Source organism: Bacillus rossius (genome assembly GCF_032445375.1).
Source record: "Bacillus rossius redtenbacheri isolate Brsri chromosome 4 unlocalized genomic scaffold, Brsri_v3 Brsri_v3_scf4_1, whole genome shotgun sequence".
NCBI classification, from domain to species: domain Eukaryota; kingdom Metazoa; phylum Arthropoda; class Insecta; order Phasmatodea; family Bacillidae; genus Bacillus; species Bacillus rossius.
In genome coordinates this window covers 25,387,696-25,404,063 of record NW_026962010.1, presented here as the reverse complement: position 1 = coordinate 25,404,063, position 16,368 = coordinate 25,387,696, and the positions used below count along the sequence as shown (strand labels likewise).

The 16,368-nt window shown below is 40.9% G+C and overlaps 1 long non-coding RNA gene across 1 annotated transcript; it reads right to left on the bottom strand.

Moving 5' to 3' along the window:
* Positions 1–648: 648 nt before the first annotated feature.
* LOC134541507 (uncharacterized) lies at positions 649–4,552 on the bottom strand. The gene is made up of 2 exons (XR_010076647.1): positions 2,628–4,552; positions 649–2,535 (listed from the first exon to the last, which is right to left on the bottom strand). It is a non-coding gene; the product is annotated as an uncharacterized LOC134541507 (long non-coding RNA).
* Between the last annotated feature and the right edge of the window lie 11,816 nt (positions 4,553–16,368).

Below are 16,368 nucleotides of genomic sequence, written 5' to 3'. Positions count from 1 at the left end.
CCAAGGTTGTACGGTATGCTGTATTTGTTAGTGTAAGGAAATGCACTAGTCTGGTTGCCTGATGAGCTTAAAACCAGTGTGTTGTCTCGTGACGGTCTAAGACTAAGGCTCTGCCGCACTGGGATTTGTTGTACAGCACTAACCTAGGGTTATTATGGTACCGTAATGTATGGCTATGGCATAACCTAAATGGGTATGAAGCTTCGGTGACACATGTGAGCAGGACTAGATGTCTACTAACAGTGTAATCATGTTGTTTACTCTGAAGAAAAAAAAACCTACTGATCCACTATAGTGTGAGCTAACCAACCTAACAAGAGTGACTACTATGTGTTAATTTTTTTTTCGCCGACCAGCTGTGTGACTCCTAAGCAGTACATGCACATTGCGTACTACAAGCACAAGAACACTTGCAACTACTAAGCCATGCACACTCTAACTGCTAGTTACCTGCAGATATGATACTCCTTCTCGTAGCACTCTGAGCCTTAGCTTGTTGTTGGATCACCCACAAAGCTATCTTATTTAAAAAAAAAAAAAAAATATTTAATAATATTTTGCAATTTAAAAAAAAAAAAATTATGGAAGCTTGATATGAAGAAATTTGTGTGATTTATTTTGCTCTATCAGAATGAAGAGAAAAAAAACTGCACTGGAACTAATTTATTTTGGAATTTGATTTTATAAATTATGGGCACAAATTAATTTTATGAACTCCGAATATTATTTTGATGTGTAACACATAATTCGAAGCACTGTCATCTTGAGGATCACACTGTCACGCGAGTGACGTCACTGTTGTTCAGCAGTACATGATGATGTGATTGTCTTCTGAGTTGTTATCCACAGTAGCAAGGAACACTGGTGTTGCGAGAGAAAGTCCGCTCTTATGCTGCCCAGTTGTTGAAGGAAGTCACTGTAACAGAATTGTGACAAATGTATAAAAGTGCAAGAAATTTTTATATGTCAGGGTAAATAGGTGTAACACCTGACTGGAAGATCATGAACATTCTTGAAATGATATGAGACTCCGCATCAGCCAGTAGCTGACAGCCTACCTAACAAGACAACAGCATTCTGCAAGTAATCTACTGTGCAGCTGTGTCCAGAGTAAGATAGTGAGAGACTGTAAACCACCAGCTGAAAACCTCACCATACTCAAGAAAAAACACTGAAATTGTCCAAGACTGCATCTGAATTATTATTCATCTGTAGAACACTATGTAATAATTTTAGGCTTGGATAATAATAATATCTGTCAAGATATCATAAGAACTGATAAGGTTATGAAATATGTGTAACAAACTGTAAAATAATAATGACTGTTGCATCATAAGAAATGATGATATTCAATTATGTATAACTTTAATTATGTATATAATTTTTCAACTGGTTAATCTTGTGTGTAAATATTTTTCTTGTGTTATGTTATTTAATAATCTCTTAATATGTTGTAAGAAATTGTAATAATACTGATAATTGCATTAGTAGTCAACTAATTTACTCAGTAAATCACAGGTTAAATGCTGTGTTGAAACCATTGTAAATATGAATAATATTTTTTTTTGTGGAATAAAATTCCAATCATAATACTGTTATGTAGCAGTAAAATAGGCTGAATAGCAATTGTATGCTACATTATCATGATATCTAATGAGGATAATTAAAAAAAAAAAAAAAAAAGGTGTAAATCAACACTGATAATTATTGATATGGTAATTACGAGTTGTAAACAAAACCAGAAAACTAATATAAGGTTATACCACTGACAGACTAGTCAACCAATAAGTAAACTAGCAGTACAATTGTGTAAATATTGTGTTCCTATGATAATCCACAATTATAGCATTACTTTGATGTTGAATAATTAATAAGATTTTATCTTATTGTTGCAATGTATAGTATATTATTAATACGTCAATAATGACAACTAGAATTTATTTTCTTTAAACAATTTCCTATTTCTCGTAACGAATATAATTTTTTTTGATTAAGTAATTAATTTTCGTAAAAGTGATTAAATCTTTCCTGGTTATTTACACCAATCCTACTGTGAGAGCGACTTCAAGCAGCAACCAGTCAGCACAGAACATTGTTATGTTTACTGTTAAAGTGAGTTATGGAAACGCGATATACTAGATACACACCTGTCGTGTGCATAGTGCGGAAATAACCACGAGTGTAGAACACGGAAATATACTTAGCGGTGCGATGACGGAGCTGGCCTTGCTCCTACTAGACATTAGGTTGACGCCACGTATGCTGACACAGCGGCGTCAGCATGAGACCTCCGTCTATTCCCCGTTGATACCATCCCTGGTCAAGGGCTGGGACAGCCCACGGGCCACCTGGAGAGCCGAGCCCGGCACTGTAGCGGACATCGTCAGGACCCGCCACTGTCAGCCACTAGTTCTCACGAGCGCAGGTCACCCGACACGGTACATCCTGTTGCCGTGATCAGTAGCCGACACCCCCCTGCGGTGGCGTGGAGGTATCGTTATCGCCTGCCCAGGTGTGTGGCAGCACACCACGACGCTGTGGTGAATCCGGGAGAACCACTGAGTGTTAGTATTGGTGCACCTGACACTACCTAGCCGAGCACTACACTCAACTGTAAGTAAACCTACCAGTGCTATGTTCCTGCTTGATGTTCTTCACCATCCCAACACCCTATCAACAGCACGACTACGAGACGACGGAGTTTTCGCGCCATTTACGGAGCGCGAAGCAGCGAGGTGTCTACTGCGAGACGGCTGACACGAGACTGAACAGTCACGCCACGCCTCGGCCGCCGGTTGATCGCTGATTAGCGCGCCACCCAACCCCCACCTCCTTGCCAATTCTCAACCGTCGCTTCGAGTAACGGTCGCACCTGCTGTGTGTGAGAGAGACAGATGGGTTAATAATAAACCGGCGATCTTATGCTTTGTGCTCGCTTCGTTTTATGATTATCCCATGGGACAGCATCTGTACTATTACATGGTGATAGCACAGACATCTTCGTGTTTATTAAGATATCTGCTATGAATGTTTAGTAAATATTTCGCCTTATTACAACCATAAACTTTTCATCTGTGGAACTTTAATAATATTAATATTTTTTTTTCTTTCATCTGCATTGTTGTAATTTTCGTTAATTTTTTTTTACCGTTTATTTTTTTATTCTGACCATCTGTTTAATTTGTAAATTCAATTAATTTTATTCTAGTTCCTTACCGTATTGTTGTAACCAAAGGCCATGAAAGGATGTTATGAACCATATATATTGGGTATACACGTATCTCAGCCACACAGGAACAGGAAGTAACTTAAAAAAGTGTGATTTTTGGCGTTACTACGTGTAGGCTAAGGCCTGACGCCTGAACAATTAAAATTATTAAAAATATGAGTTTAGGGTATCGTCGGTTGTGTACATTAATGAAATTGTTACAACTAAATATCTTAACGAACTGTAAGTAATATTTACTTGGATTTAAAGCAGTTATGCCAAGTATAAGCCAATTTAAGAATTGCTTAGCTAGGGACGCCATAATTAAGCAGTGTCGCCATTGTTCAAGGCTTAAGCGGCCAGTATAAATTTGCTTACATGCTTATAAATACGTGAGATTTCTAGCCAAACAAACTATATTGTTGCAAAAGTTGATAAAACTGAACTTCAATTAGATGGTGTATATAACATAATATAAAGAGAAGTAATTCTACTTAGACACCCAGAAGTCCTACTTTTAAGATAATCGTACTCCCGCTGAACTAAAGCCGTGTAATTCTATTTAAAATAGAATTTAATTTGATATTAAACTCTCTAATTTTTAACTCACTTTGAAATCATTTGATTTATGAACGATATAAATTTTGAAACAACTACTGGACTTAATTAAATCACTTTTGAACTTTTGGGTGTGATCTGTGCCAACATACATCCTAAGACATTTGAACTGCAAATAATCTCCAGGAAAGATTTGTCACAATATAAATTAAGAATTTTTAAGTAAATTCATATTTTATTGTTGAGTATTAAAATTGTTATAACTCCACCAACCTTAAATTCTTATACACACTTGGAAAGGATGAATATATATATTTCTTATAATATTTTCAAACTTACAAAAGATTCCTAATTATATCGTTGAATAATATTGTTAATTTTCATATGTATCAAGAGTCAGGTTCAGGTTATGTATGTCAGTGTATGTTTGTTATTGAAAGTGTTGCTGTGTTATGTTTACTATCTATGGTTCAAACTATTAAACCTCAGATGTTTCACCACTCTTTAAATAATCAATTTCCTATCCACATAATATACAAATTTCTTACTCCATAATTAAAATATTATATATTTCCATAGTAAACTACAGATTGGATTCGTCAGTTGCTACCGTCTACTATTGTTTATTTGTTAGAGCATTGTTTCTAAGGTTTTTATGCAATGTTATATTATTAAGTTTACGAAGGTATCAACAACACAGTACCTACACTTTTTTCCTCCACCCTGTACTGCCTTCTCTCCCTACTTCAACAATAAATTAAAGAAAGAGAGAGATAGAATTATTAGTGTAACAAAGGGAGGTGCAGAACAACGTGCAAGGAAGATGAACGTAGCAGAAGAGATTGATTACACATCATGGGAAGATCCAAACATATTGGTTGACCAGCTAAGACTTCTACATGCCTCTCTTTGTGCAGGAAACTATTCGTGCATCAAAGAAATATCCTTCATACTCAAAGAACTGAAAGAGGCTGGCTACATACAATAATGACTTGTTTCACCTGCATTTGTATATTGTTGAGAAATAAAATAAATAATTCAAATTACTAAAATTTAATGTTTTATTTATCGTATTCTGTTTTCCAAATAAGCATGTGTTTCCGCTACTGTGTGTGTGTTATTTCCTTGTCTACTGTGTGTACTGTGTGGTCATTCTGTTTCTGGTGTGTACTGTGTGTACTGTGTGTACTGTTTGATCATTCCATTTCCTGTGTGTACTGTGTGTTCATTCCGTTTCCTGTGTGTCCCGTGTGTACTGTGTGTACTGTATGTTCAGTGCGATCTTTTGTTGAATGAGTGACATTTCGTTAAATGCATGTATTCAATGCTGGAGTATCTCTGGATTTTTACTAGTCCAAAACCTCTTTTTCTTGATAAATCATTTTTCAGGGATTCTTGGTTTTCTTGTAAGCGTAAAACATGTTACGTGGGTTTAATTGAATAATTAGCTGGCATCGAAGAAGGTCATGAGGTTCGTCTGACATAGTTCATGACCCGGTCTCGCGGTCCGAAGACACTTGGTATATATGTGTGGATGGCTTTGTACATGAACAGTTTAGAGGTTATTCTAAGTATTGAAAAAATTTACTTTCAGGTTAGGCATGATTAATAAACTCCGCGAAAGGTAATGGAAACCAAAATATAACATTTACTTAATATTTAGTTATACTTGTTACTGGTCAAGAAGCAAACCGACGACAGGTATCCATCGATTGAATATGTAAATTAATGAGTTATTTTTTCGGTGAATTTTCAAATTTTTCCCGAATTTATAAGACAATGAATACAAATATCCAAAATGGCGGCCGTAATGGCTTATAGGATGATTGCAGTAGATGATTTTAAGCCTCTTTTAGGATTTTGAACATGATTTATTGAAGTTAATTTTTAAATAAATTTTTTTGCATCGTTCAGGGATCGAACCAAGGCCAGGAATAGATCGAATCAATCAGTATATTGTTTACAAATTTATTTTATGAATTTTGTAATTTTTCCCGAATCTCTAGCATTAAAATTACGAATTTCCAAGATGGCGCCCAAATTTCAAGATGGTGGGTGCCTCGGTAATAATAAATGATTACTGTACTCTAGTGGGTAAGAATTACACTAAAATGGCGCTAGCACACTCTAGTAGCTGAAAACAAGATGTGGCCTCCAGCAGATGAAAACAATATGGCTGACATGACATCATACCTGCTGATGATTTGGTATTGGTATTGCTTGGTATTGGTGGTGGGAGGCCAGTCGACAGGTGGCTTCCATCAAAGAAGGATCTATCGAATTTTTATTTTTATTTTTGCTCTTACCAGGTTCGAACCAAGGACTTCAAGGCGTAAGTACGTTTTTTTAACTATTATTTTATTAAAATGTTATTATTAAAATGTGTTTATAATTTTTTCCAAATTTCTACTATAAAAATTATGGTTTTCCAAAATGGCGGCCGTTCCGAAAAGTGCAACAAAGTTTTTAAAGATTTTTATTCAAAATTTAATTGATAATTTTTTTATTAATTTTTATAATTTTTCCCGATTTTATAGCATTTAAATTGCGGATTTTCAAGATGGTGGACATGACGTCATACTAGGTGACGATATATATACTTTGACATACAGGCGCGTAGGAAGCAAATATTTAATTGGGGGGGGGGGGGGGAAGGAGAATATCATTATAAGTGGTGGATTTAACAAAGGGTGTGTCCTGGGGCTCTCCCCCGGTAGAAAAAAAAATTGTATTCTAAGGAGCAAAATGGTGCTATTTAAGCATCTTTCGTACATAAAAATAGAATGTACTAATAGTAGAAATTTTAACTTTTTTTATAACAAATTTACTTAAGGCTCGGCATCACAAAACAGTGTTCACTTTTCAGTTTTCGCCTCGCAGAATTCATTTTAAAGGCAATTTGCACAGAGCAGGCGAGTGAAGATGCTTAAAAATAACTGCAAATCTGCTTAATAAATTTTTGTTCAATGATTTGTAGATTCAAAGAAATTTTTTGATTACTCGATGGAATAATCACGAGTGACGAGCGGAAAAAAATAATGTACCGACATACTAAACTTTAATGTTAAATAGGCATATAACATATGAGTTTCGGGATCATGTAAAAATTCGTCTCAGTCTAAACTGCTCAAAAGTAATACCTGAGTTAAAGGAATCCATCTCTTCTTTAGGATCTTTGTCTTCACAGGCATTACAGCCTAATGTGCACTGCTTTTTAGGCGGTGGTTGTGATGAACTGCAAGACTGTGCAGAATGGTTGTTGAAGAAAAATTTGATGCTTTTTTGAGTCATTGTACGCCGCAAAAATTAAAATACTGATATAAATTTTCTCCTTAAACCCTAAATGTTTTTCATCACTGCCATTCCGCACTACTCACACTCGATATTACAGATAAATAAGTTTATTTTAAATAGTTCTGTAGTATGGCTCACAAAGTTTCTTGGACTTAAAAGCAAGACGTACAGCTGTTGAATGATGACATGTGGAAAGCGCTCTGCACGTCAGGTCGTTACCGTTAGGTAGAAACGAGGCGGGGTGAATGCAAGGGTCTGAAGGTCAGTTAGACAAGCGTAAGCTACTGCAACGAGCGGAAACATTTACTGGTCTTATATCCCACAAAACCTAATTTTTCCGCTATCAGCAATGTGAAACGTGAATATTTAGAAGAAAACAAGAAAAGTTGCCTTATTTATTGTGCCTGTACACTTATCGAGCAGTCTTAATTTATTTTAAGAATAAAGTAACGCACAGACAAGAAAATCCCACAAAACCACTTAGCATTGCAATGAAGACAATGCCTCTTGTTCATCTGATGCAATGGCCGGGCAAAACCATCACTTTGCCCGGCCATGAAATGTTATGGCCGGGCAGTCGTCTGGGTCGCCCCCCCCCCCTCCCACGGTTACTACGCGCCTGTAGACATAAGTGGTGGGGGGGTCAGTCTGCCAGCGGCTTCTGTGGAGGAAGGATCGGTCGCCATTTATATATTTTTTGTCCTCACCGAGGACTCCGAGCTCCATGTCGTAAGTGTTTTTTTTTTAAATATTTTTGATTAAAAAATTAATAATTAAATTTTTTATAAGTTTTAAAATGTTTAATTAAAATCCGATAATAAATAAAGATTTTAAATATGGTGGCTATAACGGAAATCGCAACGGTGACATAATATTCCATGATGAAAACATATTCCATGATGATGTCAGAGACTTATCGAAGGCTGTAGAATGGATGCTTAAGCCTCAATATGGACATTTCTAGCCGCTGGGATTTTTAAGGACTAAAAACTGTAAATTTTCCCTCGAAACGGGAATTTTTCCCCCAAAAAGAGAAAATTTTGAATTATCAAATTTTTTGAAATTTTTTGGCGGAATTGTTTTCCATTAAACTGGAAATTTTGGCGAATTTTGGGCGAATTTTGGTAAATTTTGACAAATTTTGGCTAATTTTGAAAGTCAAAGGTCAAGTTCAAGGTCAAGGTCATCCAAGATGGCCGCCGTGACGACATCAGAGATGTAGGTTTCAATGCAGCAGAAACCGCCACAAACCACACCCTGAACCCTGATTTTTTATTTTTTTTCCTAACCTAACTAAAACTAAGTGTATTTGGGAGGGGTCCGGGTTAGGGAGGGACCTAAGTGCGTCTCAGGCCGAAGCCTATACGCCTTAGTCATGCTGGGATTAGCCATGCAGGGAGAGGGTCGCATGCATCGTGTGCTAGGAGGGGATTGGCCAGCCATGGCAGCGATTGGCGCCATGACTAACTCCCCTCGCTCTTAACTCTAGACTAAACTACTAGATAAGTTGGGCCCAGGTAAAACCTGCATAGACACAGGGAAAACCCTGGGCACTTTCATGCGGGATGCCAAATTTCATGCATTAATTTCAGGCAGGTTCAATACGGGAGAAAGAAGGATGGTTCAGGAAGAAGAGTTGGTCAGAGCAGAAAGAGTCTACCATGCGGGGTTTGGGCGCTTGGACTTAAATGTCCGCATTGTTTGTTGTTCTGCAGTTCTGGATCTTCTGACCAGGGACGCGAGCGCCTCTGGTGGTGGCTGGCCACACCGGGCCACCCACTCCGCCTCCAGTAGCACCTAAACTAAAAGAAGAAAATTAGAACACCTTACTTACTAAACATACACAAACGGAACATATTTCACTATGTGTACGCTCTGCTAGTGCGGAGCGTAGGCTACATTATTTAAGATATCTTAAAGCTAATAACTTAATATGAATTAAACTATTATATTTTTGGTATTTTATTTTATTTTTTTGTTTTTATTATTTTTAATTTTTCTCTCTTAGCCTAATATATTATATTACTTTATTTAGTATCTTAATATCTACGCACTTAAATATAGTGGTAGAACTGCCAACATATAAAGTCACAGGCGAATGGGAACAGAGCACTCGTATTGTTTTAAATATTCAAAATTTTAAGTAGTCATGCCCTGCAGCAGTGGTACCCATCGGAAAGCAGCATGCCACTCGTATCGGCAACCCCAGCTCGATCGGTGTTTATTTGCACTAACTATCCGGGCAAACACGTATCACAGGACACTACTTCTACCACTAATTTTAAATTATATCGTCGCGACGCACCACAGGCCTACCATGCCCGGCAGCAAGCAGCATGCCACTCGTATCGGCATCCCCAGCTCGATCGGTGTTTACTTTCACTGAATGCGAGGGCAGAGGGCAGGTTTAATGCAGTACGACACTCTTTGTCGCTACGTTTGGTAGCCTAACTATTTATTATTGTAATTAAGTATAAATTAACTTGAAGTTTCATTTTAATTCACGAGTAGTATTTTCATTGGCCGGACAAGTCGGCCAACCACAGCGCAGCTACGGGGGCCTGTGAGCCAGGATTGAAACCGGCATTTTATATTTCCGATGCAAATCCGGATCTTTGTCGCCAAGGGAGGAAATAAACGGATTTTCACTTAATTTACATTTATCATAGAATTTCTGAGTAGTCCTAACATAGTAGTCCTTTAATAATTCGAGTTTTAGCTCCCTATGCATGGCCCTGACGGGACAATACACAGGTGCTTCAGTCGCGATACGAATGCTCTTGTTCTGTATTCTCTGTAGCTTTTTCAGATGGGATTCTGCTGCTGTTGCCCACACTGGTGCCGCATAGGTAATAATGGGTTTAATTAGCGCGTTATATATGGTTAATCCGTTTTTAACTGAGCTACCTCGTCGTCGACTCATGACTGGATAGAGTGTCATTAATCTCGTGAATGCCGCCTTTCTTTTTGCTTCTATATGGTCGCGCCATAGTAATTTACGATCCATATGTACGCCTAAATATTTTACTACGTTTTTGTGCGGTATTTCTGCATTGAATAGCGTTAATTGCGGCCTATTTTCTAGTGGCGGGAGATGTTTCCGCGTAAAAACAATGGCTTCGGACTTTGTAGGATTAACTTTAATTCGCCATTTCGTGCACCAATTTTCTAGTGAGTTTAACGCAGTTTGAAGCCTTTCTGTTGCAAGATTTAAGTTGCGTGACCTACTAAACAATACTGTATCGTCGGCGTATAGGCCGAACTGTACTAGGCGATGCTCAGGTTTAGGCATGTCGTGTATGTAAATGTTAAATAAAACGGGCCCCAGTATGCTACCTTGCGGAACGCCTGCTCTGATTCGTTTCTCGTCTGACAGTGCCCCCTCTGTAGTGACTCTGAACGAGCGATTGGCTAAATACGAGGCTAATAATTTTATATAGCAGTCGGGGAAATCGGCTTGGTATAGTTTATAGATTAAGCCTGCGTGGAAGACTCTATCAAAAGCTTTCTCTACATCTAGAAACGTTGCTACATTATAGCTGTTCCATGTAAACGCTGTTACTATTTCTTCCGTCATGCGTACTAGTTGTTGCGTAGTGGAATGCGCGCTGCGAAATCCGAATTGTTCATTCGGCAATATGTTGCGTTCTTTAATATGAGTATTGAGTCGTTGCAAAATTATGTACTCAGCTACCTTTGACATTATACTTAGTAAGCTAATTGGCCGATAGTTTTGTGGCATTGTTTTATCTTTACCAGGCTTATGAAATACCATTACGTTGGCCTGTTTCCATTGTGAAGGGAAATATTGCAATTTAAACATGGCATTTATTAATTCAGCTAAGTACTCTAAAATTTCATCAGGCAGTTTCTTAAGGACAACTGCCTGTATGCCATCTATTCCCGGAGCTTTACGCGGTTTCATACGTTTAATAGCCTGCTTAACTTCCTGCGATTGAGTTAGATAAGGCTCTGAAGTTAAAGGCTGATTTAGTTTTATTCTTAATTCCCTATATATCATTGCATTAAATATTGGTTCGCAGGGCTCGATATTAGGTTTAAATGCTTCTTCTAATGTGTCCGCGAATGCCTGTGCTTTATCTATTGGTGTATAAGCGACTCCAGTATGGGTTTGTAATGGAGGAATTTTATCTGTCTTGTGGAGGAACCGCTTTGTCATACTCCAGGTGCTACCATCTTGCACCTGGAGCTGGGAGACTTTCGCCTCCCATTGGCTGTCCCTCCACAGAGTTATCTCATCGGAAATTATTCTTTGTAATTCATTAATACGCGCTTTAATGTCACGCTGTCTACGCCTAGTATGTTCGCGCCTTAGTCTACTTTTCTGTGATATTAAGTCCCTTATGTATGCCGGCAGCTCTCCCTGCTTAAACTTAACCTCCTTTTCTGGGATGCACGAGTTTATTGCAGTTTGTATATTTACTGTGAGTTCTGTTACTGCTGTTTCAATACTTTCTTTAGTTTCTAGGTTGGCAGCATCGGCTGCGGGCACGTTATCTAATAGATGCGTCTGAAAGCCTCGCCAGTCAGCTTTTTTATAGTCTTTGATTTTTCTCGGCGGATTGGTGTCAGTGTCCGCGTCATCGAATATTAAATGTACTGGGAAGTGGTCAGACGACAGTTCATGGACGACTCTGAGTTCGAATCCCGTTTGGACTCTCTTATTTAAAACGATATCTAGTATGTCGGGGGTTTGCCTTAGTGCTCCGCTATCGTGTGTGGGCTCTGAGGGAGCATAAACTTGATAATTTTTATTAGACTCATGCCGTTGCAGCAGGAAGCCATTGGCTGTGTTGCTCCGACAGTTCCAATCCTTATGCTTGGCATTAATATCGCCAACTGCTAAAAATGCAGGAGCTGAGCCATATAATATGTCCAGCTCATTCAAAGTGAGAGACCTACCCGGCCGTGCATACATGGAAATAAGTACTATGTGTTGGTTGTTGATTTTAATATTTATTGCAACATTTTCTAATTCATTAAATGCAGGTAAATAAAATTCTGTGTGCCTAATGCTTCTGTGGACCACTAAGGCCACCCCTCCGCTTCTGGTGTCACGGTCGCACCTGTAAACATTATAGTTTGATATCGTTAATCTATCTGTTGGTATTAGGTGAGTCTCATTGATGGCCGCGATTTTAATCTTATATTTTAGTAAATGATCTGTAAACTCGATTATTTTGTTTCTAATTCCTCGTGCATTCCAGTAGAGGATGGTACCTAAACTACTGTCTACGGGATTAGTGTTCGTGACAGGACCTAAATTAGGGGTGTGCGGCATTGAAGCTGGCCGCTAGTGTCTGCACGAAGCCCATGGTGGCTTGTATCTTTTCCTCAAGGGACATGGCCGCGTCGCACCAGATGGCCATGAGTTGGCACATTGGCTCAAGGGCCTGGGACAGGTTTGGGTCCTCAATAAATGTTTTGGACTGGCCCACGACCTTTAGAAATGCCTTAGGGTCGGGACCTGGCTTACGAGTGGAGCTGGGCTGCAGTGGAGCAGTTGGCAACACTGCAGGCGCTGACTCGATCTGCATTCCAGTGTCCTCGTGCTCGTGATTCACCCGGGGCGCCACTGGGATTGGCTTCGTGCGTGGTGCGTTGGGGGGAGGGGGGGCGGGGTGCTGCGGGGCAGGCTGTACCTGCCTTGGAGCAGGCTGTTCCTCCGGGGCCCTCTTCCCCTTTCCATTTTTATGTCCCGAATTGTGTTTTTTCGGGGCTCTCTGGGGCTGTGGCTGCCCTCTGGGCCTCCAAGAGTTGGCCACAACAGGGTATTCCAACTCGTACCTGTCGTCCAGCACCGAGTACTGGTTGGGGCTCTGCCACTGTTGAGGAACAGGGCAGCTGGGGCCGCGCCATACCTGTCTGGGGGGCTGGGGCTGGTAGCTGGACGAGCCAGCTTGTTGTGACTGAAAGTGTGTTTGCGCCGCAGCTGCAGCTCGCTTGTTTTCGCGAATTGCACGCTTTGACTGCAGCTCCCTTTCCTTGCGTTCCTCCTGCGGGAGATAGCGCCAGTTTTCACGCTTGTAAGCCTGGCACCCTCTGTAGTTGGCGCAGTGCGGGCCCTTGCAGCTCGCGCACTTTGCCTTGTTCCTGTCCCCTCCCTCGGGGCAATTCTCTGTTTTATGGCCCTTGCTGCACCAGCGGCACACAGGAGATGCTCTGCAGCCTTTCGTGGGATGCCCAAAACGCTGGCAGTTGCCACACTGCATGGGACCTTTCGGGTGGCGGTAGTCCTCGACACGAATGCTGAGGTTACAGAATGTTTTTATGGCGTAAATCCTATCTGAGTTTACGGCCTTCGGGAGCTCAACCACAAGTTTATTTATTGGGCGCCTGGTTTGCCTGTTGCATAGGAACCAGAAGTTCTGTACGGGCAGGCCCATTTTTACGAACTCTGCCTGGATAAATTCTTTGTCGATGCTGCTGTGCACCCGACAAAAGACGAATTTATTAGGGATCTCGTCTGGCTGCAGTAGAACAGAGTGCTGCACACCTGCCTGCTCTAATGCCTGTACTGCACGATGGTAGTCCTCTATCGTGGCAGTGTAGATCATTAATTGATCGTGGCCTCGACTTACGCACGTCCATGTCATATGGAGAGCTGCGTCCAGTGCAGCTTTGATGACCGGGTAGCTGTGGCCTTGGTCTACAAATACAAACAGGGGTTTTACCTGTACTTTCTGTGCCTGAGGGGCAGGGTTCTGTGGCGCAGGGATCGTGCCTGTATTTGCACTCGCAGCCGGCTGGCTGGCTGAGGCGCCACCCTGTCGCCGCGGTTGTTTGCGCGCACGCTCAGCGTGCTGGCGCGCGATGGCGGGGTTGGTGAGGGGGGGACGCAGCCTGTCGCGGTTTTCCCCTCTTTTCACCTTCTTGCTCGAGACAGTGATGAATCCGTCATCGCTGCTCATCTCTGCCTCGTCCTCGCTCGGCAAGGGCACATTGATTCCCTCCATCTGTATCTCTGTACTGTTATTTCTCTGTACAGTAGACATCCTACAACACACTCGCACCCACTGACCAACAAACCTGAAATTAATCGAGGTTTGCGGCTAGGCTGTAGGGGCAGCTACGCCCCGGGCGTTTTGTGTGCTTACACTCTTAGCCTATATTCTCTATACCACCTCTGTCCTGTGTACAAGTACACAGGCTATACTAGTGCGCGGAGCTCCTCTTCTCACGTCCGTCCTCTCTCGCGTCACCCGCGGTCCCCTGAACCCTGTCCCCGGATACCCTATTATATACTACTGAAAACAGAAATTTTTTTTGTCGCTATAAGACAACGAAAATAATGTACTGTTTATGTGTTAAAATAATAATAACAAAAAACAACAAATATGTGTTTTGTCAGGTTACGGTATAACATTGATCTCGTTTAAAATAAATTTTTATGAACATAATGTAAAAATGTTTCGAAAAATTTTAATAGTATTTGTGTTGAAATAAATATATACACTTACTAGGCTGTTGTAGGCCTATACATCTTCAGTTTCTCCATCATCATGTCTGGGCAACATCACCTTCAGCACTCCTCTTTGTCTATATTGATGAAATTCCTTTGCGCACACATTCTTTGTCAACAGTGAAATGTAGTAAATTGAAAATAACACACTGACTGTAATTAGCTAGACACTCCAAATAGCATTTTTTTACTTCTGTAAGTGTTTTACAAACATTTTTGTGATCCAAATGATGAGGTTAGGTTACATATTACAAATAGTGTGATATTGTGAAAACGATCAGCTAGGTTAGCTACATTAAAAATTCTAAGATATTGCTTGAACTATTGGTTAGGAATTACCAATATAATTTAGCTTACTTAAACTAACCAAACATCTGTACTATTTTATAGTAAGCCGGACGATGCCACCCGGACAGCTTGTCTCGCGCGCAGTGGTTCTAGCGTCGGAGCCGCTCGTTCATATTCGGCTGTCTTCGGAACAGGAACCTGCGCCCGTAGCTCAGTTACTTCTACCGCCTTCTCGATGGGCGATGTTACAGTACAATACCCCCTCCTCCTCCGAGAGGCGAAGGGGGCAAACACCACCGCTGCCCGTGGGCGCCGTCAGAGAAGCTCGCGCTATGTCGCCGCCTTCGCCGCCACCTACTGGACTTGAACATTGGTAAGCCCTCTCTGTTCTCCTTCACGCCCTAAAGTATTGGACTTGTCCTGTATGCTGCTACAAGGACTTGGAAGAATTTGCCAGTCAACGAGGCTAGTGATAAGTGATACTCGTTTGGACTTGGAAATATTTTGGCGCAACTAGTAATGGGCTGATAAAGGTTGGTGTGTGGCGACAGCGTGGTTTGCAGCAGGCGAGTGGGACTGTGCATACTTGTACCTGATTTAAGACTGCCGCATAACAGTTTACATGGCGTTACTTCTTCAAGTGACATGATATCGCACAGTAAACTGAGCAGCAAGTAACGAGTTGCCAAGACCACGGGTGCGGCAGACGAGTGCCATTTTCCAGCCCTAAGCTATGTGTTGGTAAGGTCCCTGTTGCCTGTGTTAAGACTAGGACAAGACTGTTGCAGAAGCCGTCCTGGGAGTCAGTGGGCCGTATCGTTGCCTTCTGCGCCCCGGAGCTGCGGTGTGCAGCCCAGTCAGCGAGTCCGAGGGGAAAGATCTTTAGGCACACGACTGAACTCGTGACTCTGCTCGCTGAGTGGAGCTGTCCTCGTTATCCCGACGACCCGGGACATCACATCATCCACATACAAGATGAAGGCGAGTTGCGTCCATATCAGAACCGCATTGCCGCGGTGGTTTATATAATTGTTCTGTATAAATACACACTGAATAGTCATGGATGGGGATGGATGGGGGAAACGGGAATGTCTCGATAAAACAAAACTCACTAGCTTACGGCATCTTCTTCCACTTACAAAAATTAAGGGGTTCGAACCTCCTGAGAATCGGATCCAGACCATCTTGGTGTGAAGCAAATGCCCATACCTTTGAAACAACATGGTCACCATTAATGTGATAATCCCCACAAAAATCTCTCGACTTCCCGGAGGCTTCGGGAGCTGTGTGACGTCAAGCAGTCGATCAGTTTAACGCTAACTGTAGTTAGATGAAGTGGTAACCTGAGAACCCCAACTTGGCAGCTGTATTTGTCTTAGCAAAGTAGGTGAGCTATAGTCATCTCATTCATGCTGTACACATTGTGCCGGAAATTATCTATTTCGGCACGTTTCTTTTAATTTTTTATTATAATTTTAAATAATTTTTGGAAATTTTATTTCCTAATTTGGTAACAAAAGGGTGATTAACACTTTGT